This window comes from Gavialis gangeticus, unplaced genomic scaffold (genome assembly GCF_001723915.1).
Source record: "Gavialis gangeticus isolate Ggan-Ray unplaced genomic scaffold, GavGan_comp1, whole genome shotgun sequence".
Taxonomy (NCBI): domain Eukaryota; kingdom Metazoa; phylum Chordata; order Crocodylia; family Gavialidae; genus Gavialis; species Gavialis gangeticus.
In genome coordinates this window covers 43637403-43662432 of record NW_017728995.1, presented here as the reverse complement: position 1 = coordinate 43662432, position 25030 = coordinate 43637403, and the positions used below count along the sequence as shown (strand labels likewise).

Sequence of the window (25030 nt, the reverse complement as noted above, 5' to 3'; positions counted from 1 at the left end):
GGTCCAACAAGGCATTTCCCCTGGTGGGGCTGTGCACCTCCTGGGTTAGATGGAGGTCCTGTAATTTGGCTAGGAACCTACATGAGCTGTCAGACTTAGCTGACTGCTCTTCCCAACAGATGTCCAGAGAGTTTAGGTCACCCATGATATGACCACGTCCCTTGACTTGACTGCCTCCACGAGCCGACCAGAGAATTCCCACTCCAGCTCTTCCCCCTGGCTAGGTAGCCTATAGTAGACCCCCACCATTAGGTCCCTTTCCCCCTGGCCTCCTTGTATTCTCACCCAGAGCACCTCAGTCTGCCCTACCTCAGACCCAGTGCTGTTTGCTGAGGATATGTATTGCTCTTTGCCATAGAGTGCCACGCCCCCACCTCTCCTTCCCGTTCTATCCCACCTGTACAGCCTATAGCCCTTGATGTTTACCACCCAGTCGTGCGTTGAATCCCACCAAGTTTCAGTGAGCCCCACTATGTCTGGGTTTGTGTTGGCTAGCAGGAGGACAAGTTCCTCCTGCTTGTTCCCCATACTATGAGCATTAATGTAGAGGCATTTAAGGCCTCCTGAGGGTATATGCAAATTCCCCCCAATCCCAGGACTATCTGGGCCCCTCTGTCTTACATGGTATTTCTTGTGGTCGTCGCCTGTCTTGGCTGGGCTGTTCTTGAGGGTGTCTTCTGGTTCAGTATTCCATGTCTCTCTTGGTCCTCTTCGTCCCCCTCCCCTGATGAGCCTAGTTTAAAGCCTGCAGGAGGAGATCAGCCAACCTGAAAGAGAACACAAGCTTACCTTTGGGGGAGAGGTGGAGCCCCTCCCACCCAAGCATGTCTCTTGTTTTGAAGTGTGGGTTGTGGTCCAGAAAGCCGAAGCCTGCTGTGAGACACAATTCCCAAAGCTGCAAGTTGACATCCCAGATGCAGGTCTCATGGAGTCTTCCATGTCCACTCACTGGAAGGATTGATGAGAAGACAACCTGTGCCCCTATCTCCTTTAGCTTGCCCCCCAGTGCTTGGTAGCCCTTCATCAGGTGATCTGAACTGCTCCTGGCCACATCATTAGTGCCCACATGGATTAGGACCATGGGGTAGTAATCAGTGGGATGGATGAGGACTGGGATCATCTCCATCACATTCTGAATCTGTGCTCTGGGCAGACAGTAGACCTCACATGTCATGGGATCTTGGCAATAGATGGGGCCCTCTGTTCCTCTCAGGATGGAGTCACCTATGAACAGTACCCGGCATCTCTTCTTCTGGGTCAACTTGCCTCCTTCATCCTATTCTGTGTGTGGAGTGTCCTCCTCAGCAGAGGCTTCCTCCTCGCCTTCCTCTTCCTCCAGTGTCACCAGGGCCTTATACCTGTTCCACAGCTGAACTGGGGAAGCTGGTACTGCGCCACCGTGAGCAGCCCTGGTTCTGGAGGGGACCTTCTGCCATTCCACTGTGGAGGGCACCTAGTTTGATTTGGATCTGAACTTTCATGGCTTGAGCCCATTTCTGTGTATTGTCTTGGATAAAACACCACAGCTTCTGCTCAGTGGCCCCAGATCAGTGTTATTGGGCTGGTTTTGTGATTTGAGCTAAAAGGTAATGAAGGACAATTCACTAAGCACAGCCTGACAGGTGGTCAGTCTCCTCCTTGGCCAGATGAATATCAGTCAGTGTGAGGCCTGAATCAGTATGATTGAGTTTTACACAGAACTGTCAGTATGAGAAGTGGAAAAGGGACGTATCAGAAAGATGGCCAAGAAAGAAAAGGTAGTGGAGACTTCCCCTGCAGACTTACTTGTGGGATGATTCCCACAAATCAGGACATAGCAGAACCTAGCCCTTCCAGGGATGCTGCTGTTCTTTAAGTTTATTAATATAGTAGTCTTACTGTCAGCTTTAGATTCCAGGTGGGATGTTCAAAATTGCTCGGTTTAATTCTATTGCTGATAAAGTCATAGAGTGATTTCAGTAGCTGCACAGTTAAGCCAAAACTCAGTATTTATTTATGTAGTAGAGCTGATGAACTATACTAGGATAGTTGATAAAATAGTTGAGTTGGCCTGTGGGGCTGGAGCTCACCCAGCTACCATCAAGCATTTTAAAGTTATGCCAGTTCAGATGAGGATTGTTTTTGAGCTATGATAACTTGCTTGAGATAAGTTAGCTCCTGAGTGTTCCCCTGAGTTAAAGCTACCAGTCTGCAGTCCTCCAGTATGCCTAGCTGGAAAAAGCTGAGAAACAGGTGGATGAGGGTGGGGTGAATGGGGAGGAAGGGAAAAAAGGTGAAGATGGGGAGGGAGATGGGAAGGGGGATATGGGGAAAAGGTGAGGGGGGAAATGAGGGAGAAGAGGGGAGTGGGTGGGGAGCTGCCAGGCTGCTGCCCCTCCTACCCTCCGAATTGCCCAGTCCACCTCCAGATCACTCCCCTATCACTCCAGTTGCCCCTTCTGCCCCACATCAGGCCCTCCACCCTCAGATCACTGTTTTGCAGGTCCTTGCATAGCATCTGGCCAAGTAAACTGTTGCTTGTAAACAATTATGCTTGAATTAGTTCAACTAAAAAGTGCTACTGCTCTGCCTTTTTCCTGACTTCAGACTAAGGGTCTTGTTACCCAGTAATTTTAGGTGGCTTCTGGAGCCCTTATTCCCTGGATTTGGTGCATATTAATACCTTCAAGTGGCTTAAAGCACTCATTATTCAATTTAAAGTTACACCACTTCAGGGCAGGATTATCTCTAATCTGCATAACCTTGCTCCTGTTCCATTAAGGTGTGGCCACTCCACACACGTTCCATCCAAGTTCAAGTCTCCCAGTATCCCAAGATGCAGTTGCCCCTTCCCAACCCCCCTGTTCTCTGAGTCAAGGTGAGTGGAGATACTGGGGTGCAGCAGGGCCAGGCATGGCATCTTGTCCCCCAGGCACATCAGGCAAAGTGAGTGCAACAGGCCTGGATTGCTCAGAGGCACCACAGCCACCAGGAGCTCCAGGGCTACAGTGCTCACTCTGCCCAGTGGGAGCAGCAAGCCAGTCAGGTGGCATCAGGAGGTGCAACAGCCCTGGAGTGCCCAGTAGCCACAGTGCCTCCTGCTACTGCCTGGGCCAGCTCATTGCTCCTGCTGGGCAGAGCAAGTGTTGCAGCCCTAGAGTGCTCAGAAGCTGCAGTGCCTCCTGCTGCCACCTGGACCAGCTTGCTGCTCCCTCTGGACAGAGCGAGTGCAGCAGGCCTGGAGCACCTAGCATCTGTGTGGTCCTTCCCCATGTCCAGGAACCCACAACAGCCACAGGTGCCCCAGCCCCTGTGCACTTCCGGTCCTGGTGTCACCTGGGGTTGCCAAGGATGCTTCAACCACCTTTTGCCCCCCTCCCCCCCACCCCCACCCTCGATTGAAAGGGCCTCAGATTAAGGGCACTCAAAGAGTTTTCACAGAAAAATATAAGGAATATTATGGGAATATTGTGGAGTACCGCCTCCACCTGGGGCTGTAGTCCTGCCCCTGCTCACCAAACCTTTAGTAGCAGTCACAGCTGTGCAGGTGAAGGACAGTCAGAGATGGTTTTTCTCCTTAAGGCGTGACTGCTCCACTAAGCCAAATAACACTAAGCTGATTTAACATTGGTGCAGCTTACTGCGTAAGGTATAACAAGGCCCTAACATAGCTAACTACATCAGGGAAGAGTTATTACAGCGCAATAAAAATAGGCATTTAGTGGTGCTGGTTCTCTTCAGCCTCATAAAGGCAGAATATTTGACTCTGCAGTCCCAGCCATTCTTTACTTCCTTTCCTACTTCTCCAGACCCAGCAGCCATTAGCAAGAAGGTTTACGAACAAAAGGGAAGGCCTTTGGAGTCTAGTGGAAGTAGGTGTTAGGAAGGAGTTGTATTTCTGGCCTGGAAGCTGGTGCATGGGCATGTGTGCATAAGCAATTTGTTCAATAGGAATGCTGGGTCAGAGAAGTGACAGAGCTGAGTGGAAGTCTTTCAAAATATGCCTGGAGAGAAGGGGAGGGGGGACATGGAGACACCTTGATACTTACAGTCCCACCCAGTATGTTGGGCATTAGCCATTTTTGCCTCTACCTTCATGGTTCACACTTAGACCCATATCATGTAGTGAATATTTGCTATCAGTTGTCTCTGTAATGCTGAGCCATTTTGACAACAGATAAATATGTAAATTAGAATGCAAGAACATTCTTAGTAACGTGGGGTGTTATGTCATTATCTGCTCCTGGTGTTGTTTGCTTTAAACATTGCAGGAAGACATACAAACTAATAACAGTATTTCACATCTGGCAAGAGGCTGCCAATAAAATAAGGGAGACGCTCGCATCTGTTTGGGGAGGATTACCTAACATTATAGAGTATAATTTTACATAAGATACTCTATCTAGGCATAAATTGGGTTCTTCGCTCTGAAAATGTATGTATTTTGACAGGCAAGATGATTTATTCCATTTAATAAAGAAACTAAAATTCTTTGAATAGCATCTGGCAGTCAGCTATATATCAGTTTTGCATTCTGTGTAACAGACTTTATTTTCTGTAACCACAGTTTTCACAAGAAGCTGGCTTCAGTGAATACATGTCTATGAGGTAGACAATCCTGTTCTGTGAATTAGCTCCTTTTCATCCTCCCAGCAGAGAAAAGGATCTTCCCAGTCACCATATCTGCCCACCTCATTGGTAGAGAAGCCCCAAGTTCCACTTCCTTTGAGTCTGTATTGCAAGTGGCATAAAATAAACTATTTGCTTGCTATCCTGGCTGCTGTCAAAGACACAAGGTCCTATTAAGAACTACTCCCAGCATCAAGGAACTACAGCCAGTTGCAATGGCCTCTCCCTGCTCAGCTATGCCCAATGGACATTAGGCACAGTTGAGAATTTGGGGTGTGGGCTTTCAAATGTGTTCAACAGAAGTACTATAGCTTCCCAACCATGTTTATTTTGAACTGACTTGTTAGTCTCAGAACTAAGCCACAAGGAAGTTTGGCACCCAGGGCAAGACCACAGCAGAAGCCTGCCCTTGCCCTGCGCACAGATCTGGGGGGCACTCGCCTCTGCCCATGTTTGCCCAGAGGTGCACGCAGCGATGGGACCCACCCCCACTTCCCCGCACCCCCCGGAAGAGCCACTTGCGGCTCTGTCCTGCACCCCACCCTGACTGGGCAGTGCCTTCCCCAGTCCCAGCCCCCCTCCTCCCTCACCAGGGGGCCTCCATTTGCCCCTCTCCACTCCTTCCCCCCCACAACAGACTCACCAGCTGAACGGTCCTCTCCAAGCTGCTGGGCTGGCTGCGTGCATGCTGTGGCTGCATGCATGCACACAGCATTTATCAGCCACATCAGCCAAAATTTTTCAAAATTTATAATGCAATATTGAATCACGACTTGCCAGTTGGTGCCCCTTCACTTTGGCTCCCAGGGTGGTTGCCCTGCTCAGCCCTCCCTTGCTATGGTACTGGCCACAACAGATAGATGTGTCTGTAATTTCATTAGTTTCATCATAAAGAGGATGTTGGGTATGCGGCTGTATATACTGAGTTTAAAAATTAGCTGCTGCCCGAAGCCAGTGGAGTTGGCATACTATTCCAGCATAAAGTGAGCCGGTAGAAGATTAATCCAAAATTCACAGCAAATACAAACTAACCAAAAATTTCAAATGCAAAAGGGACAGATTCCATCTTTCCCACTTACTTTTAATGTGTGTAGCTCAGGTGGGAGCTAACAAACTTTTTTCCACCCAAACAACCCAAAGGAGTATACTTGTGTTAAGAAACCCTTCTCAAGTGCTGGTTGTAAGCAGAGATTGCAGAGCTCCCAGAAAAGATGGACATCTGTTATGTTGCTGGTGGTAAAATCAAACCTGTGACTCTAGACTATTATTATCTGAGCTATTCAGTGAAGCAGAAGCAGATTAAAAAGCTAAGTCTCTTTTTTTTCCTTAAGCCTTGTTTAAGAATAAATGTTGCACCACTTTAATTGTACTAATATAGTCGAAGAGTTGTAACCACCCTTGTGGACAGTTATATCAATGTAAAGGTACTTATACCAGTATAGATTACTCTTGCGTGCTATAGGGAAGAAGCCATGCTGTTATAGGTCACCTTTATATTGGCAAAATTATGTCCAGACCAGGGGAATGTACTGGTAAAAGTATATAAGTAAAAAATTGCACCCCCACCAAAATAATTATACTGTTATAAAAACTATATGTAGTCCAGGTGCAAATATCTATTTTAGCCTGCAGAGTAAAGGGGAGGTTTTCAGAGTGCCTATAGGATTTAGGAACATAAGTCATACTGACCTCATTTCACTTTCAGTTATATTTGTACCTGTGAATACTTTCGGTGCTTTTGCAAATACCACCCAAAGTTAACATTTATTAGTGCATGTGTCCTAAATAGAGACATTCATCCATATTTGAACATCTAAATCTTTGGCCTGATGTCTATAACTTCTGAGTATCTCCACTATTGCTATCTACTTCAGCAGAGTTGTGGAAACTCATAGATTCTGGAAGATCAAGCCCTTTCAGTGCCCTCATATATAAAAGTGCCCAATTTTATTTAACCAGGTTTGAAATCTTGGCATAAGATACAGCTACTATAAGGTTTTCATTGGTTATTCACTATATCAATCATCATGAAATCTTCTAGAAGCCCCCAGAAACTGCTTTCTTTACTGAAATTAACCACTGAGAGATTCATAAGCAAAACTATGCAAATATATCACCACAGATATCTGTATCTAAGGACTGAAAGTGGCCTAGTAGAGCACATTGTACAAGGCGCAAGAGACATAGGCAGGTTTGGAAACAGCCCTACTCTCACGCTCAGGCAATGATAGTGAACCACTCGTGTCTCAGGAAAAGGCTCACTGCTGCACGGGCTTTTTTTTTTTTTTTTCCTGAAGCACACAACAGCAAAGCACTCTTTCTGGTAGATTAAACAGTGCTGCTACTATTTGCCAGGGAAATAACAATCCCAGGAATGAGCACAAGATTCTTTGTTGGATGTTGCTGAAATCCGCCTTTTGCTGAAGACCGTTGTTAAGCAAAACTAGTACATAAATACTTAGGCTCTACCACCACAAAAATGTAGTACTGTATATCACCATGCTTCCCTATAAACCCCAGCATGCTTTACTGTGTGAGCCCTGATCCTCTCCCACTGAAGCCCGTGGGACTTTTGCCATGGTTCTAAGACGCACAGGATTCTCGAATTACTTAAATTCTGAAACTCCAAAAATCCTAACATGACCTCAGGCTAAACATTTTAACTAAATGTATCAAAGAATTTCTATGCCCAAAACAAACAGCTCTAATTAAAGAAAAAAAAAGAGACAGAAACTGAACTTATATTATTTTGTAATCATAGGAATGACAGCTGTTTTTTCCAGCCTCCTTTATTGCTGGACTGATTCCATTACTGTGTGACAGATGTGCTATTTATGGAAGGGGATTCTGCATATTTTAAAGCTCTGACTGTTTGGATCATCTGATTCCAAGTCTTTAAACCAAACAGAACAAAATGCCAAAGCTAAATTTATTTTTCCACTGCTAAAATATCTGCAAATTTCAGAGAAGAAACAAAAATTACTTTAAAAATAACAAAACAAAAAACAAGAAAAGAAAACAATCTTTAACATCTAACAAGATTATCTGTATATCTTAAAAATGGCTACATTTATATATTTCTTAGGTGATCTTTATTATAGATGTGGAATTTAACAAGCTGAATTAACAGCATAGTTGTTGTTAGCTATGCCTTGTAGATGAGCATTTGTACAGACATAGCATTCATTTATTTCAGTGGCCGAGAAGTAGCAGTTTGTATTCATTATATATTAATAAAAATACTTTGGCAAAATATATTCAGAACTAGTATTGCAATATTTAGAAACAGAGTGTTTCCCAGGGTTTAAAGAGGACTCAGTTTTGTGTATGTGGGGGAGGGGGGAAGAGAAAATTGAGAAGCCCTAGAAAAGCATTTTTTTTAAACTCTTTTTTGAAAGCATCTACTATTTAAGGCTCTGCTTAACTTTACCTGACGGTTCAGCCTTACAAGAAGGTAATGTCGACTGCAGCAAGCTGTGCTCTCTCTCTCATTCTCCCTTTGGGGACATGTTGACAATGGAAACATAGCAAAACAGTTTTTGCTTATTAGGCAATTTTTTCAAAACCTTGCATAAGCAGCTTTTTCCTCCCTTTTACTCTGTGTTGTTCCACACATTAAACCTTTTATTGTAATTTGAGCTTTACAGAAAAATAAAGAGGCATTTTTTAAACGTTTGCCTCTACTTATTTAAAAATATCTAATTCCCATGATTACCTTCTTGCAATCTCTGCAAAGGGTGATGCCAACATAATACGTGCAGCCAAACAAAATTCCCATTGTTAATCTCAGAAGGTAGAGGAAAGCCTTTAAGTAGATACTGTGAGATTTTGTAATTTTGCTGCTGAGGCTTAGTATCCTGAAATAATTTTTGTCATCAAAAACGACAGCACTTTAGTGACTGCAGTGACCTCCATGATGTCAGAATGTCATTGTGCAACCGTAGCTAAGAAAAGCCTCTGAGAAAAAACAAAGGAGTGTTGCATCTCCCTATAACATGAGATGTGCATATACAGTATGTAGCATTTTGGAATTCATACCGTGGTAGCACGTTGCTTTCAGTTTGATTAGGCAATCATTGTTTCATTTTCCTTGCTTTGACAGTGAGTATGCTTGTTTGCTGCTTAAGTAGTCTTAGCGTTATTTAGGTCAATATACTTAGGATAGCTTTTATGGTCTGTAACAGTCTGATATGTACAGTATCTAAAGGACAGAAGAACCAAATTTTTGTTTATTTACTTATTTATTTTGTTACCTCTGTGAGTATTAAAACACTTTGTAATTAATCAAAATTCTATGCAGCAAAGTATCTACCATTTCTGCATTGCAGATATATTTAAGCTCTAACATTGCTTGTGGTTAACAGGGTGTAACGTAGACACAGACAGCTGATCATGCAATTGGACCCTGAGCTCGTGTGGTTTTGTCAATACTGCTCAGAATTGCAATAAACTGTAAAAAAGAAAAAAGGGGGGCGGGAGAACATATATTGCATGATGTACAAGAATTAGATCTTTAGCAGTACTAATTTTATTGATAGTCTTTTTGTTAATTTTTAAAAATTCTACAGCTGAACAATTAAGAGATCACAAATACATGCAAGACCTAAGATGTACTGCATGAAATCTTCATTCAGATGATATCACTGTAGTCATTCTAGCATTTCTCCAATGAGCAAAGGGATTGTTTTGTTTCCCTCGGCAGGCAGACTCACCCACGGTACAAGAAGGTTTTGCTAACAGTTTAAAAAGCCTACTACTGTATCACTGCAGAATTTGGAGTTTACTAACAGTGTTTAGTGACTGGAGCTCATCTTGCATCACCAGTTGATGACATTTTTCTTTGTTCCCTCCCACCCAGTTGAACCAAGACTGTAGCTGATACGCAATGTCACTTACAACATTAATCAGATACTGCATTTAAGGTGAGCTGTCCCTTGCCTCCTCCCTTACCAGAGCTGTGCTGCAGTATGTATCTTACTCCCGCTAGCCTAAAATGGCAGGCAGGATTAACGTTGCTTGTGCTGTGTGCATGCTGTGTATAGAATTCATTATACCGTGCATAGTATTTCAAATGTGAGTATGTAAATGGTCTGTGTGCCATGTCATGCAGTAGTGAAGACTTGTTTGTGCTTCATTACAGGCTTCGATATTTCAGCATCACCTTCAGAATTCTATTTAATTTGCAGTGTGGGGAGCTGTTAGCTTGTCATCACATTCAAAATACATTATAGCCCTTAAGAGAAAAAAAAGAAGCAAGCTCTGCTTCCAGATGGTGTCACCCTTTTTCTTCTTGCATTTATTGTAGTTTAAATAATGTATGTTGTATTGTTAATTAATGTGAATATCGAATTAAAGCACTTGAAACTTACATATTTATTATGCAGGTAGGAGGCACGTTGAATCTATTTTTAACTCTTACGCAGTCCACGTTGTGCAATGGGCTTTGGTTGTCGAGTTTATATTTTCAGCAGTGATATCAATAGGCTGATTTTCAGCAAATGTGACAAGTGGCCTTTGCAGTGGTCAGCTTCAAGCTTTGAACCCTCTGAGGAGAGGGGACAAAAAAAACCTTGTGTGGCAGTTTCGGAAACCTTGGATGAGGACTTTTTTCCCCCCCCACCTCCCCACCCTTGCTTTCCTTATTGATAAATTCAGTTCTCCTGATCACGGTCTATTCAAGCTGCTTCCCATCTGATTTTTGACAACTGCTTCTAAAAAAAATTTTGAGAAGACCAAGAATTCAGTTTATCACCATCGCTTTATATAAAAATGGCTGGGTACATTGCCATGCTAACACTGCATTAAGTGGTACACACAGGTAGGTTTTGATTTGCATGTTTTACAGATTTCTCAGTCAATGCTGCAAGAACATGAAATGAGCTTAAAATTGTAGCTTGCAATATAGAAATGTATTGAACAGTTTAGTTAAAGAAATCTCAAGGCAACCTAATACTAAATTGGATGGCTTCACATACTGGGATTACCATTGTTTTTTACTGTTAAAAAAATCTGTTGTGAAAGTAGAACAGTCATGTCTGTTACAATAATCATATGTACTAAGGGCGTGGCAACGCTTATGCAACAAAAGAATTTTTGAAATGCCTATTGTTTTGGTAGCATTTTTAAGGCTACTATGAAAATTATTGAGCTTGTGGTTCAAATATAAAAAATAAAAGTAAAGATAGATAAGAAAAATGAAAAATATTTAAATTCTGCGTCGGAAGCGCTCTTTCAATGTGCTCTGTGAAATATTAAATAAAGATTAATTTGCTTTGACACAGTCATTTGCTATATCAGGTACAGATGTAAACCCACAGTGTTTCTTTTTATTTTGAGGCATAAGGTTTTTAAAGAGACATAGATAGAGATGGCCCTGTCAGCTTAAACTGAACATCAGTTCAATGCAGTATGGCTTATTTCAAACAATAACTAGCCCTATGGCCACAAAAGCCTGCATTTGAGGTATTAAATAAATAAATGCATATACGTATTTATGTGTGTATATATATATATCAGTATTGCACTCTTTAAACCAACTTCTGAAATATCTTTGTTTCAGATTTAATACTGGGCCAGAACATGTTTCCTTGGCAACCAAATCCTTTTAAAAGGTGCAATAGTAGAGATGCAAAGGAAGTTATTCTTGTTTAATGCCACAATGCAAATGGAAATTTTGTTGTTAAGTTTCTTTTCAATTCAAAATGAGAATCTGATGTCACTTTGTGTTTCCATGCGGCTATCATTTCTTAAATGATGCCATGTTTATAAAGCTGTATATAACAGAAGACTGATTTTTCCTGTTTTGCATTGATTGCTTCCAGAAATGTACCTGAGAGTCTTCCCTTTTCTTGATCTTTTAGTATAGCTTGAACTAGAATTCGAGGTATGTGCAGTATTTATATAAAGCAGTAGTTTCATTATCACTGGTGTATGAGTATCACTAAAACGATAAGCAGCTAAGAAGTGTAGAGAATTGCAGACATACTTAAAACATTTTCACAAGTACTGAATTTAGCAACAATAATCAAATGGCTCTTTCATTACATAGAACGCATTCTGAAGTCCAACCAAAGCACTGTGTTTAGCCATTCTGAAAAAGTACTTATGTCTTGGGACATCAACAAAGCTTAATATAAATTCCTTTTTGGTTTGCTCTAAAGATACCTTAGATTCTGCAGAGTTTGAATAAATAATTTCTGAGTTAAAACAGGTTGTCTAACACTTTTAACAGTATCTGTAAAAATCAAACCTGTGTGCTAGAGGATATTGCTTAAGCAAATGTCTCCCCACTTAGCTTGTAACCGTGTATCTCCCTACAATCTCTTTTGTACATGACTTGAAAAATTCTCATTGCAAAAGACTTTTGCATCTTGGTAGCCATTTTCCTTTCATGTCCTTGACTTTAATGACTAAGTACATTTTGTGTGGATGAGGATCAAGAATAGAAACATAACCACAAAGGTAATATTTGAAGTATGGTTTTAGTGGCCATTTTATATTAGAACAAATAGCATTAGGTTTTTCATTGGTATTGAACTAATTTTAATTTATTTCTGAAAAGATCATCAGTTCAGTGTGTTCTGAATAAACAATGTTATTGTTCAGGAAAGTGACTGCTATTGTCTGTTTTGATAGGCCATTATTTAATAATCATTCTAAATTCAGTTTGATATATAATTACAATATTAAATTCACAAAATACAATCATATACCCCCATTCCATTTAAAGAAACAGAACTGGAAACATAATCGATTGATCAGCATTTGTAAGTGATATTTTTAATAGAGATTTTATTATGTTTGTGATTTCATTCTCTCTGATTGAATGAATTTGATATATTTTACTTTTGCAAGATTCTTAGTATCTCTTACATGTTCTGAAGACTATTTTTTATTTTCTTTCTGTTTTGCATGGAATTATGCTTAAAGAAATTCTGCTTGCTACTAAGTTGAAGTGGGTCATAACAATGTATTTATTACATTTCAAAATAGTTTTAGCATATTATACCAGGTCTCATCACGAGAAGGGCTGTTGTATGAATACGGTTGGGTTTATTATTATTGTCACCTACAACACTTAAATAATCCAAATGCTCCTGTTGGCTACATTACTATGTTTCAGTCTGGTTGTTTTGACCATATAAGCAGTTATTTTCTATCATTAGAGTACAGATCCTTGTATAACTATTATAGCTGAGCTCATAAATGCTTCCCTGACTTGGAAAAAAATCACTGCTGGCTTGAGAGCAGCAACTGGTCCTAGGTGAAGAAGATCATTTGCTTATTAAGAACCATTCTACTAATGATCAAGCTGTTCCTAGTTTGAACATCCTACATGGTTTGATGCACGTGTTTTAATAGGATATTATTAATTAATGTGAGATGCTGTGGCAGTGGGCACCATATGTAAATCTTGTGAACTACGTCTGTTTTATTCTCCTTGGCTATGGGACACAAGTGAGGTGCTGGAATCATGCAGGTTTTCACACCCAATGTACAACTCATAGTATTTTTTGTTAGTTCTGCTTTGGGTGCAAAATATTTGACCTGCATTCTTTTCTATTTGTAATCTGTTGTTTTATGCCTATGTATCCAATTTATGCCTAGTAGAAAAACTAACCAAATTTTGAGTGCACAGAAAACAAAAATTGTTCATTTTGTTACTATTTCACTTTTAAATAATCTTATCAGTAAAGTTAAGTCTGGCTTAGGCTGTGTCTGAAACTGCCTTGCTTATTTGCATGAAGCTATCTGTTTAGTTGATTTAGTTATATTGTCACAAACTTTGAATCAGATACTAATGATCATGCAATCTCTCTAATCTGTCTTGGACATCTAGTGGCTCTTGTAGTACTTTATTATCTGGTTATTCTCCAGCACTGCCATGTTGTGGTTTTCAATTTTCACATGACCTGCTCCCAGGTAGCCCTTATTCCTCAAAGTTCTGTGTTCAAGCTTCAAGTTCATTGGAATCTTTAGTGTGGGCTTCTGAACATCAGCATTTTATTACTCTTTTGGTATGGCCAATTATACTGATTTTTGAGGGCCAGCCTTCTTTTAGACTTGCCTTGCTTAAATGCAGGTACGATGACACAGAACATCTCTTTGAAACAACCATGAAAATAGACTTTGCAAAACAATCAGGATACAATGGTCTGAGCTTTGCCATTTAAAATATAGCCAGTAAATTGTGCAGTTACTGTGAATGTTTAATGTTGTTAACCATACAGTTGTGAATGGAAGGTGGGCCCTTAACTCTTTTATCCCTAATCTTTGCTACACCACTACTATTACAAATCACTTGAGTCACAAGGCCTTACCCTAAAACTTAGCAAGGTGCTGTACAAAATAATTTAAATATTTCTTGCAAAACTGTCTTCCAAAACATTTTACAGAGAAAAAAGAGGGAGAAATTAGGTTGCTTTTTGGGGGGGAAATGATGACAAGGCAGCTAAGCAAAGAGCAAATACAGCAAATGTATTCTGAAGGAGTTGTTTTAAAGGGTCCTGCAGACAGAAAAAGGTTTTGTAAGAGGTTGAATCAAGTATGTGGAGGATTTTAAAATCAAGGACAATTTTGAATTGTGTTCTGTAATTTGTTAGTCAATAGAGTTATTTGAGTGGTAATGAAAACTAATTTGCAGTCTCCAGTCCTTTGGGTTGTGTTAGTTTAAATCATATTTAAGTATAGTTTGCCTGATCAGAGAAGCACAACCAGCATCTATCCTAGATGAGGTCCTACACGTCAGCCTAGTATGAGTTGTAAAACATTTATGCTCAGTTTATACTAAAGAAGGAAACCATACTGAAGTACTGCTAGCATATATACTGTTAAAAAGTGGATGTACCAACACTTGTGCACTGCCAATGTCTTTGGGAGTCTTACTGACAAGGGAAATAGTTCTAAATCTATAATACAGTGCCCAGTTATGATTAGGGAAATAGTAAGAGTGACTAGAAAGTAGTAATAGTGTCTTGCCTTTAGTTAATCTATTTTAAACTTGGGTTTCCCACTTTGCAGCTTGATACAGAGTAGCCACAGAGAGAACCTACATGCTATTTCGCTGAGCTGATTTTGCCTGAGCATACCCGTTTATGCTATCTTAACAAGACAGTAGCATCACAGCAACCTGAATTTAGGTAAGTAATTGTAAGAAGTAATTACAGTAAATTGAAAAAAATCTTTTGAAAAATCACTCAAAAATGCAGGTAAAAATATTGGATAGTAGAATTCAGAACACATTTATTCAGTGTAGCAGCTGGAAGGAGCTAGACTTTTTTGAAATGTGAAATTTAACTTCATTTGTTCCAACTGCTGTGCTGTATTGCTGTAAATAAGTGTCAATACTGTTGGATTTTTGTGAGTTCCTGCACAATTATTATTGATGGAGAAGGTGGAGGAAGGAAGGCAGGAAAGGCATTAGTGCCTTGAAGCAGATGCCTGTAGTCTCGGCAAAACTTCCGAAGTCTGTACAAACCACAGTAGATATGTGGGTAAGGCGAAAGTCTGCCCTGCTACAATTACAGAAAGGTTCCACCAGTTAGGAGCCCTGGCTTCAGGAAGCCCTGACTTCTTCCTTCATAAAGGACAATCTGCTCCATAAACTCAAGATCCCGATGCCTATTGATAATTAAAAAACCCTTTGACATTTGACAAAGATAGAGGGATTACATGGATGCCTTGGCCAGATTCTAATTTTAGTAAGTATATGCCAAAGTACAGTACATATATATCTAAAACTCCACTTGTGGTTTCGATCTGAATGCTATATAGTTCATGTCGTACCAACCTAACCTCTACATCTATAAATGACTATATTTCAGCAGTGCATAAAGCAAGGCCTTTGTACTGTAGATAAAATATACAAAAGTGCTTTTAAAGATGAGGTATGTCTTTTATACACTGAGAGAGAATATTACACACACAGAGTTCTAAATTTATTTAGAATAATCATATCTATTGAAAAATATTCCTCTTTGTATTTTGTCCAGGGTCTTGTTCCTAAACAAAATGATCTTTTGAAAATTCTGAGAACTCTGTTAACTTAAAACCTGATCCTTCATGTCCTTCTATAGGTTTTTCTGAATGATATAAATAGTTCAATAGGAAGATAATGCTTCTTTTGATTCCAGTAGTATTACTCACATGAGCCGGAGTAAGTCATGTGAGTTGTGATTTGCTGAATCATAGTTTAGCTATCTTGAAATAGTTTGATGAAAAAAATCAAGCTTTGGGTTAGAGGGCAAACAGGAAGATATAAAAGGAATGAACAATACTTTAACTTCTAGAAAATGTTCCTTAAATGGACTCTATTAATAGTACTAAACAAAAATGCTTTTTATAAGCAGTTCAATATGGTGTATAGACAGCCACTGTTCATTTTCAGTGACAATTAAAATAGATGTCATTGGCAGTTTAAACCAAATATCACTTAAATTTAAATTTTTAAATTATACTGGCTATATAAGGTACTTGCCAAGTTTACCACTTACCTGTTTTTAATAAGTGGTCATAGTACAACTGGTTGCTTATATTTCAGATAGAATTCTGGCCCATAACCTGTTTCCTTAGCAACCATATATGAATAAAAGGTTCCTTACTAAAGCTGCAGATGTGCATTGGTGAATGCATATTAACCAGTGGAATCTATCTGCATAGTTTATGCTCATAGTAATGAATGCATAGCGAAAATCACCACGACAGAGGTTACCAAGCATGTCCCAAAGCAGATTATTAATTCTCCAAGGGCCTGATCCAAAGCCTGTTGAAGTCAGTGGAAGCCTTTCCATGCTTTCATGGGCTTTAAATTAACCCAGATTGACTAGACAAGATTACCATGCAAATGTATGGTAAAAAGGCCTAATCCTACTAAAGAAAGCCTGGACCACTTGTGTAAGATTCTGAGTACCTACAATTCCTTTTACTGGTTTTCAGAAGGTGCTCAGCCTTTCCAGGACTGAGACTAGAGCCAGTGTCTAGTAGCGAGATTTATATACTGTACTTGACTTAGAGCTAGTCTTAGATAAATGGATTTCTCATGAAAACCCCATTGCTTATGGTATGTTTGTTCCACCCAAAATACCAGGTCTGGAAGTCATGGCAATGAAGTACTTTTTTTTGTCTTTTGAAAAAGTAAATTATAGCGGAATGAAAGCAGCTACTCGTATGGATTGGCTGAGATGATTCAAGGACCAGATTGCAACCTTTAGGCAATTCTCATCCTTTTCATCAAAATAGGAGTAGCACTGCTAATTCAGAACAAATAAGCATATCAGGCTTGGTGGAGTCTCCACTGACAAAATTAGGCCAGAGACTAGATTTGATGAAATGCTAACAGTTTATTGAGCATTATCAACAATAGAATATACCATAAGCAAAGCCATTTGAAAACTGTAAAAATACAAAGGCATAAAAATACTAAATTTCCAGGGGGGCTCTTAATTCCTGTATTTTAAAAAGTAGGTAAAATATGTTTAGCCAAATTCCTCCCTGACACAAGTCACACTGAAATTATGCCAGAGATGTATCTTGCCCTTGTTTTAAAATGTTCCTTTATGTGTGGAATGAAAGCTTTCGTACTGCTTTTCAGGAAGGCATTGGTCATAAGCATATGCTAGATCCTTAACTAGATCATTACTAGTGGACACACTGGTAAATGTTTAAATTAAAAACTAAGATGTTAATGATTAGAAATGGCAGGGGAGGAAATGCAAGGATCCCCTCTTCCCCCACTCTGGTTTTATTCTGAGAATATCTTTGCTGGGACATGTATTACAAACAGGCTGACTTAAAAACTACTGAAGTCAATGGAAGACTTCTATTGATTTCAGTCAGTTTTAGAACAAGCTCTAACAGAGATGCTATTATAAGTAATGTGAATTTTTGAGAACACTTTGAATATGTTCATAAGTATCCACAAATATGCCAGAATCTGATATTTCTCTTGTTTATCTTTTATTATTGTACAGTATGCTTTTTGATAAAATGTGATCAGGCATAGATACAAGCACAATAACCAAAGCTGTGTGATTTTACACCAAGTACTGAATGGTTATTTCTACATTATTTTTCTAATTTTAATCAGTCTGATTAGGAAAGCTGTAGGTTCTGAAATGTCTACACAGTTTTAGATCTATAACTTGTTTGACATTTGTTCCACTGTAATAAACCATCTCTAATATTGTGACTTCACATGCATGAGAAAGGGAACTGTGGAAATACAAGACCAACTCTGGAGACACAGCAGGCCCCTCTATAATGCTATACTTAGTGATTGTTTTTAAATTCATAGCAGCTTGGATCTGAGAACAGAATAAATCAAGAGTAACTCTACTGAAACCAGTATAAAGCTTGTGTAAGTGAGATGGGACCAGATGTTAGGGCTTAGTTTTTACATCTTTAATCAGAGTTGAAATCAGTAGCAGTTTTGCATGAGGGAGAACTTCAGGACTGGACCCAACAGAAGATCTATGGGTTGGGGGTGCAGTCATGCAGTTGAATCCCCTTTTGATTCATGCTGTACCCCAACTTTAAAAACAATTACCTAAGAGGAACAGTGGCAGTTCAATTCAGTCAACACTGAAGGAGTCTGTTGATGTCATGGTTTACTATAATCTATCTGGTTCCTGCTAATCTGTCTTCACTCCATAGGTGTTAAGACCGTCTTTCCTTGTTAATGGTCTTAATGTTCCACTATTCGAACTGTCCTTTCTTCTGCATTTTTGCTGCCTGTTAGCCATTCCTGGTAATGTCTCTCTTCTGTTTCATAGCCCTGCAGACTGTTTTTAGTTCAAGCTACAAGTCTTAACTCTGGGGTAATAGTCATTTCTACACCTGAGTTAATATTGAGTGAAGTATCGGCGGCATGGTCAAGATGCTCAAGAAGACTAAATTTTGTTTTAAGAATTTGAATAAGAGATGTATATTTAGCTATAATGACTACAGAACTAACTAAACCATATCTTTTTACTTTTTTGACTATTTTTAACTAGCCTGTTGTGCTTTTACAATTTAATATATAATCTAGCAAATTACTGAACATTTCAATAAAGTTATTTGTTTTTCCTTGACCTTAAACTGAATAAAGAGTGCTAGGCCTGTAGCTTATTAGCAAAGCATCTAGTTTCTCTTTACCTAGAGAAAAATGTGCTGTGTTAGGACAATGCACTATCTCATCTGCACCCCCCTTTAAAAATCCTAGATACACCCATAGAGCCCAGAGCTCTGAGTTATGCCTTCTAGATTCACCAGCACAAGTCCTGTTAACTGCTACATTCAGTGGCACAATCTGACCAGAGTGAAAATCTAAAATATGTACTCCAAGCCTGCAGCATGCACCAACTGTACAGACCACTAGTTGTTAATGCAGAGTTGAATTTTGCCTGAGACCAACTGCACAGACCTACGATTTTAAAGAGACAGTCATCAATCATGTCACAGTAATCAGTTCAGTAAGAAACTGTGACCAACACAATTTGTTGGATGGGGGAAGGTGGAATTTGTATTTTAACTGAAAAAAAATTGGAAAAATTACCCCAAATATTAAATAATTTCCCCCTTATTATATTGCACTGTCCACAGTTATAAAATATATCATAAGATGCTAGTTGAAATATAACTACTGTGGAAAACCATGATAGACAAAACTAAGTAGTAATGTTCATTTTAATATCATATCAGAAAAATAGGTATCACATTGTAAAATGTGAAATAAATTCTCCATAACATTGTCACATATAAAACTCCCATTTTATAATTCTGAAAAATGTTACAAATGGGCTCAGATATTTGTAGGAGGCTTCCTCAGAAACTGGAAAAGAAAAGATTAAATACACTACTTTACAGTTTTAATTCTGACAATTGAATGAATAACAGAATATAACATTATTGTCCAAAATGCCTAACCTGCTTTTTTTGTTTTAAAGCTATTGAGATATAACAATTAATAAATTTAACAATGAGAATAAAAACATGAAAAGGAAGATAGGAAAACTTTCAGTTTGTAAGCACAGCTTCATAACTACCGTTATCTGTGAGCTAAGGTCATAAATGTAGGAGGATGGAAAACGGTTTATCAGCAGAACAAGAATATAACAAACTGAAGATGGAAATAATACTGAGACTGTTCCAGAAGAGACACAAGATGCAAGGCCTGCTGAGTTTCTCGTAGCAGTGCAGCAAGTCACGTGTTAATCTTCTGCCTGGCAGAAGTATTTGGATATATGCCAGTTAATGCAATTGCTTGACTTTTTTTCTCTGGACTGGTGAAGAGACAAAGGCTGATTGTTCCTTTCTTAAAACTTGTCTTGTTCATTTTATTAATGGGATTTGCCTACAGTTGCACATAAGATTAATTGTACAAAGCTAACATGGAGGAACAGACTCATTTTGGGGCATGAGCATGGTTCACACTGGCTGGGAGGGATGAGGCAACTGTAGTGATGGTTCTCCTAATTCCCCACCTCTTCCCCCCAACCGAGGTTTGCATAGAAGAAGAAGAAGGGAGAGGAGCAAAGTATCCAGGCTTCATGGATGGCACAAATGGAGGCCAGCATGGTGCTGCCTTGAGCTGCTGGGTTCTTCCTGCTGTTTACTCTGTCATGTCAAAGTACAGTGGTGCTGCTTGAGAGGCAAGGAAGAAGCTTTGTTTAGGTGCTTTGACACCAAGAGATGGGGGCAGGAAGCCAGTCAGAAGGAGTTTTTCCTCAGGCAGGCTAAATTCATGAGAAGGTTGTCTCCTCATTATTAGAGTTGGCACCAACCCAGGCCAAAATCCCACCACTGGTGAGACATTTGCAAGAGCTGGCAACGCTCTATATAGTTTCCACTCGTGTTAACAGGGAGACTGCCTAACAGACAGTGTGGAACCATTAAGCCATAGTTTCATATACTCTGAAGGGAGGAATGCCACATGTCATGGCATGCAGATGTGAAATTACCTCAAATGAGTAGCAAAACATTCAAAGTCCATGACTGTTTTGAAATATCAGCTGGGAACAATATTGTACTACTTCTGGAATTGCACTACTTCTGAAATGGATTTGCACACTTGCGAACTATTTTTACAGTGTTTGTGTAATTCTGCACTGACTCTAGCAAGATTTAGTGAAAGCTCAGTTGGGTCCTGTGGCTTTTCAGCAGGAGCAAGTTCTGGGTTTGAAGGAAGTGCCTTGCTTCAGTGAACAGAAAACTTCTAAACTGGAATCCTTCTTGGCAATCAAGAGATGAAACTGTTACACACCAAAGAGCTTCCTTCATAGCATCTGGGTTAGAAGAACAGCCACAGCACCATTGAGCTGTTAGGGTGGGTCATGAAACACACAGGATGATTGGATAATCAATAAGGGTTCTACCCCATATAACAACATGTTTATTATTGTCTATGTAAAAATCATAGTACCAAGACAAATCATTCATGCAAAAGAACAGAATAAAATCCCCACCCCCTCCCACCACCGCATCTGACTGTAAGCCCCATTCTGCCAAGTCCTTTGAAAACCCAAGCACCTGAGAAAACAGGCTTTGCAGACTATTTCAGACAAAAGAGCAGGACATACTGTATAGGAAGAAGATAACTTTTACTGTGCCTTGAGCTGCAAGCACTTCTCCAAACTAAGTTATTAACTTTTTTATTGTTTCATTTAGGTAATTACTTGTCTGCCTTCCTGACAGTAACAGTGCTCATATTATCATTGCACACTTTGCTAGGAGAAAACTAATTGGATGAAGGCAAGCATAAGAACTAAGACTATTGCTAAAAATGTACTTAGAAGTGTTACATTTAGACCATACTAAATCGGTGGAATGTTAAACAGTGTTAAAGTTAGAATGTGCTGTGAGCAGTCTCACATTGAGGGTTAATACTGTTTCTTGCCTGCACAGCTCTAGCTTGCCTCAAGAGGCCTACCAAGCAGGAGCATGGCTAGGAACCAGGATATCTGGGGAGCTTGTACATCTGACAGTTGTCATGATGTACACATGATGAAAACATAATTTATATGGCTTAATGTCATCATGCATTACATGTGTGCCAGTTTTGGGGGTTTTAAATGACTTTGCATCATTGCAAACTAAACTACATCCATATGTAGTTTAGTTTGCAATGTTGCAAATTGCAATAATGCAGCTGCCAGTTTAGCCCCAGCTGTGGGAGAGGAGGGCAGGCTCCACAGGAAAAAAGGGTTGGGCCCCTCTCTGCTTCTACCTTCACCAGGCACCTCCTGAAGGCAGAAGTGGTGAAGGGCCCAATCCTTCTTTTCGGAGGAGGAGGAGGAGCCTGCCCATCTCTCCCATGGCTGGAAAGCAAACTGCCAGCAGCCCAAACTGAGCAGCCCCTGAGCTGCGGGGGGATCCCAGTCCTTCCCTCTGGGGTGGTGGCACCCCAGGGCTGCCCAGGTGGGCTGCTAGTGGGCCGGGTACTGCCCCAGCTCAGAGGCAGCACCCGGACAGATCTAACTCTTCCCAGAGCCTGCCAGGGCTTCCAGCACCCTGTGCACTGTCCCTTCTATCTTCCTGCCACCTGGGAGCACCTGAAAACAGGATGGCTTGCCCCTGGGTCAACATGGGGAGGTGGCAGGAGAGAGGCTAAGTGTGCTGGTGGCCTGAGAAGGTCATGGGGAAGGTGCATGGGACTCTGAAAGCCCACCAAACCTGAGTTTCCCTAAGCCCCTCAGGCTTTCAGTGGCCTGTGCACTGTCTCCACCACCTTCTTCGGCTGCCTGCACACCCAGCTGCTCTCCTGCTCTTATGCTGTGGAGGAGCACAATACAGATGAGGGTAAATGCAATCCTGATGCTGCATTAGTGACCTCAAGCCAAGGAAAGGAGTTCCTGCCCCTCTCCCCTATCCTTTCAGAAAACTCCTAATATAGCCCATTTAATGTACTGAAAATAACAGAATGGCATACATACTCAGTTCAAGGCAGCTGGGGTAAAATAGTATGTTCAAAGTATACAGTAAAAAGTGTGAGAAATGAAGACAAGGAACTGAGATCAGTTCCTCTGTGACTATCCACAGAGCAGTCTGATTATGTGGCATTATTATTCTGAAGTGTCAGCCAACAATGGCTGTTTTGCTGTCACTGGCTCATAGCTGCATAATATTTGTCTACCTATACAGTATATAAATCCCTGCACTTGGATTCGCTATTACACTCAATACCTTAGAGCCATATGCCCACAACAGATATGGTCTCTGCAGTTTCACACTTCACCCAGTGAGACTTTATATAGTTCCAAAGTGTTTGTGCTTTTTTTTCCAGTGAAAGAATAACTACATTCATTACAGTACCTCTAAAAAGCAGTGTACCATTCAACATTTTAATATAAAATTACTGCGAGGTTTATAAAGTTTAATATAAAATTTACTGTGAGATGGCAATAATTATAAGAGTGTTAGTTAGCCATGTTAGTTAGAAATCATCTACAAGGCAGGGGAGGGTTGCACCATATAAACTAACTTGTTCAGAAATGCATAGGCAATAGCCTAGTTTGTCAGATGTAATAATTAGGAACCTACTCAGATCACAATTTCACAATTTTTGCAGAAACCACAAAAACAGTGGTTTCTACAAACACCAGTAAAATGACCAGTTCCACAATTTTGCACAGAATTTCCAGAAAAAAATTTACTAAAATAAAATTCTGATTCCCAGTAGGAGACAGTGGCCGCTGCGGCCCAGTCTTGCAGCCTGCTGGTAGGATGCAAGTCACCAGCATGGAGGGATGCAGCCAAGATGGTGGCTGTCTCTTCTGCTGCTGGTGTGGCTGAGGGGGCTGCCTTTTGTGCAGCCCTGGTCCTTTCCATCAATCAGTGGGGAGAGGTGGGGCCATATGAAGGGCAGCCCTCTCAGCCAATCAGTAGTAAGGGGCAGGGTAGCACAAAAGGCAGCCCTTTCAGCCAATCAGCAGTGAGGTGCAGTGCCAGTGGGGCCCCTTGGCCAATCAGCAGCAGTGGAGGATCCCTGCTGTGATAAGCCCATGAAAATGGCATCTGGTGCTGCCAGCAGCCTGTGAAATCTCCTGTCTGCTGCCTCAATTTGGATAGGTCCCTAGTAGCAATACTTATTTTATATAGCAATTATTATATCCTAAATTAGTAAATACCGTACTCTTCTGCCAAAGGTTTAATTTAGCCCAGAATGTAATTATTACTCAATAAATAGGAAGCACCTTTTAAGTTATCGTGCTGCCCTGCAATCCTCTGCACTGCCACTACTGCCCCACTGGGAGGCCCAGAGGCAGCAAAGCAGGGCCCCCGGCACAGGCTGCAAAACTGTGTGTGCAATTAACGTGTTAAAAAAATTAACAAAGAACCAATTAATGCATTAATCATGCATATTAACTGCAATTAATTGACTGCTCTAGAACTAATCAAATTAAAATGAGAGGTTTGCTTTATTTCACTGTCATGGAGTTTAATACATCATGCTGTTCTCCCTGGCAGCCATAGTTGATTCCTCATCCTTGCATTGTAAGAGCCATTATTTCATCCATTGTGTAACACAGAAGAAAATAGTTCTAATTCTTTGTGTGAATTCAGCTCCACCTTGTGGGCAAAGCAAAAGCTATGAGACTACATATGAGTTAGTTTTGCCTTTTGGGGAAGATATTTTGAGGATTTTACTGTTTAAAACAATTTATACCTTCAATGATGACATTTTAACCCCTTGTTCGCACTGGGAAATGCATTTTTTAAAAGTTGCACGATTTAAATTTTGGAGCAAATCCAGTGTTATGGCACTCCTATTTTCTGCTGCTAAAGGGGACACATCCACAGGGTACTAACTTCTCAGGTGAGATAAGTAATCCTCACGAGAAGGTATCAGTTGTAGCAACTGATGATAGAGTTGAAAAACTCTTTTTGACTGTCTGGAAAAGCTTCACTTTGTAATTCCACTATAAGAAGCCAGAGTGAATTTGGGGCAGTAATAAATAAAGTGAAAACAGAATCCTCTTAGTGAAAGAGTGAACAAGGAGCAGCCCACACTTAAGGATCTGAGAGATCTGCCAATATTCACACACTCATTTGCATATTTATCAGGTGCCCCACTCTTTCCTGAATTAATATTGGCCGGGGGGGAGAATCTAGAAACCAGAATCTAGAAACAAGATCACTGAAAAATATGTTTAAGACTCTAGAGATGTTCAAGAAGATATAACACAGAAAAGGGAAGTATTATCCTATGTTTACAAGAAGAATCAAGGTCCTAGAAAAGGAAACATGCAAGCGGACTTGTAGCTATACCTTTTTTTTAATGGTTCAGTAATCCCTTTGCCAATAAACTACAAAGGGGCACAGGTGCAGACTCCATGGGTACTCTGGGGCTCAAGCATCCACCAAAAAAGATTAGTGGATGCTCAGCACGCATGCAGTCATGCTTGCAGATGTTGCATAAATTGCTGATTTTATCCCCTGGAGGCTA

The 25030-nt window shown here is 40.3% G+C and overlaps 1 protein-coding gene and 1 long non-coding RNA gene across 3 annotated transcripts in view; one reads left to right on the top strand and one right to left on the bottom strand.

The window, feature by feature from the left end:
* Positions 1 to 632: 632 nt before the first annotated feature.
* On the bottom strand, positions 633 to 18696 carry LOC109288161. The gene is made up of 3 exons (XR_002095078.1): positions 18686 to 18696; positions 1824 to 1829; positions 633 to 973 (listed from the first exon to the last, which is right to left on the bottom strand). It is a non-coding gene; the product is annotated as an uncharacterized LOC109288161 (long non-coding RNA).
* Positions 9327 to 25030, top strand: part of ZBTB38 (zinc finger and BTB domain containing 38) — a 28889-nt gene continuing 13185 nt past the window's right edge. For both annotated transcript variants that reach the window (XM_019503590.1, XM_019503589.1), the window contains exons 1-2: positions 9327 to 9530; positions 14629 to 14747. The gene's annotated coding sequence lies outside the window, so the exon portion shown is untranslated. The remainder of the gene's footprint in view (positions 9531 to 14628; positions 14748 to 25030) is intronic.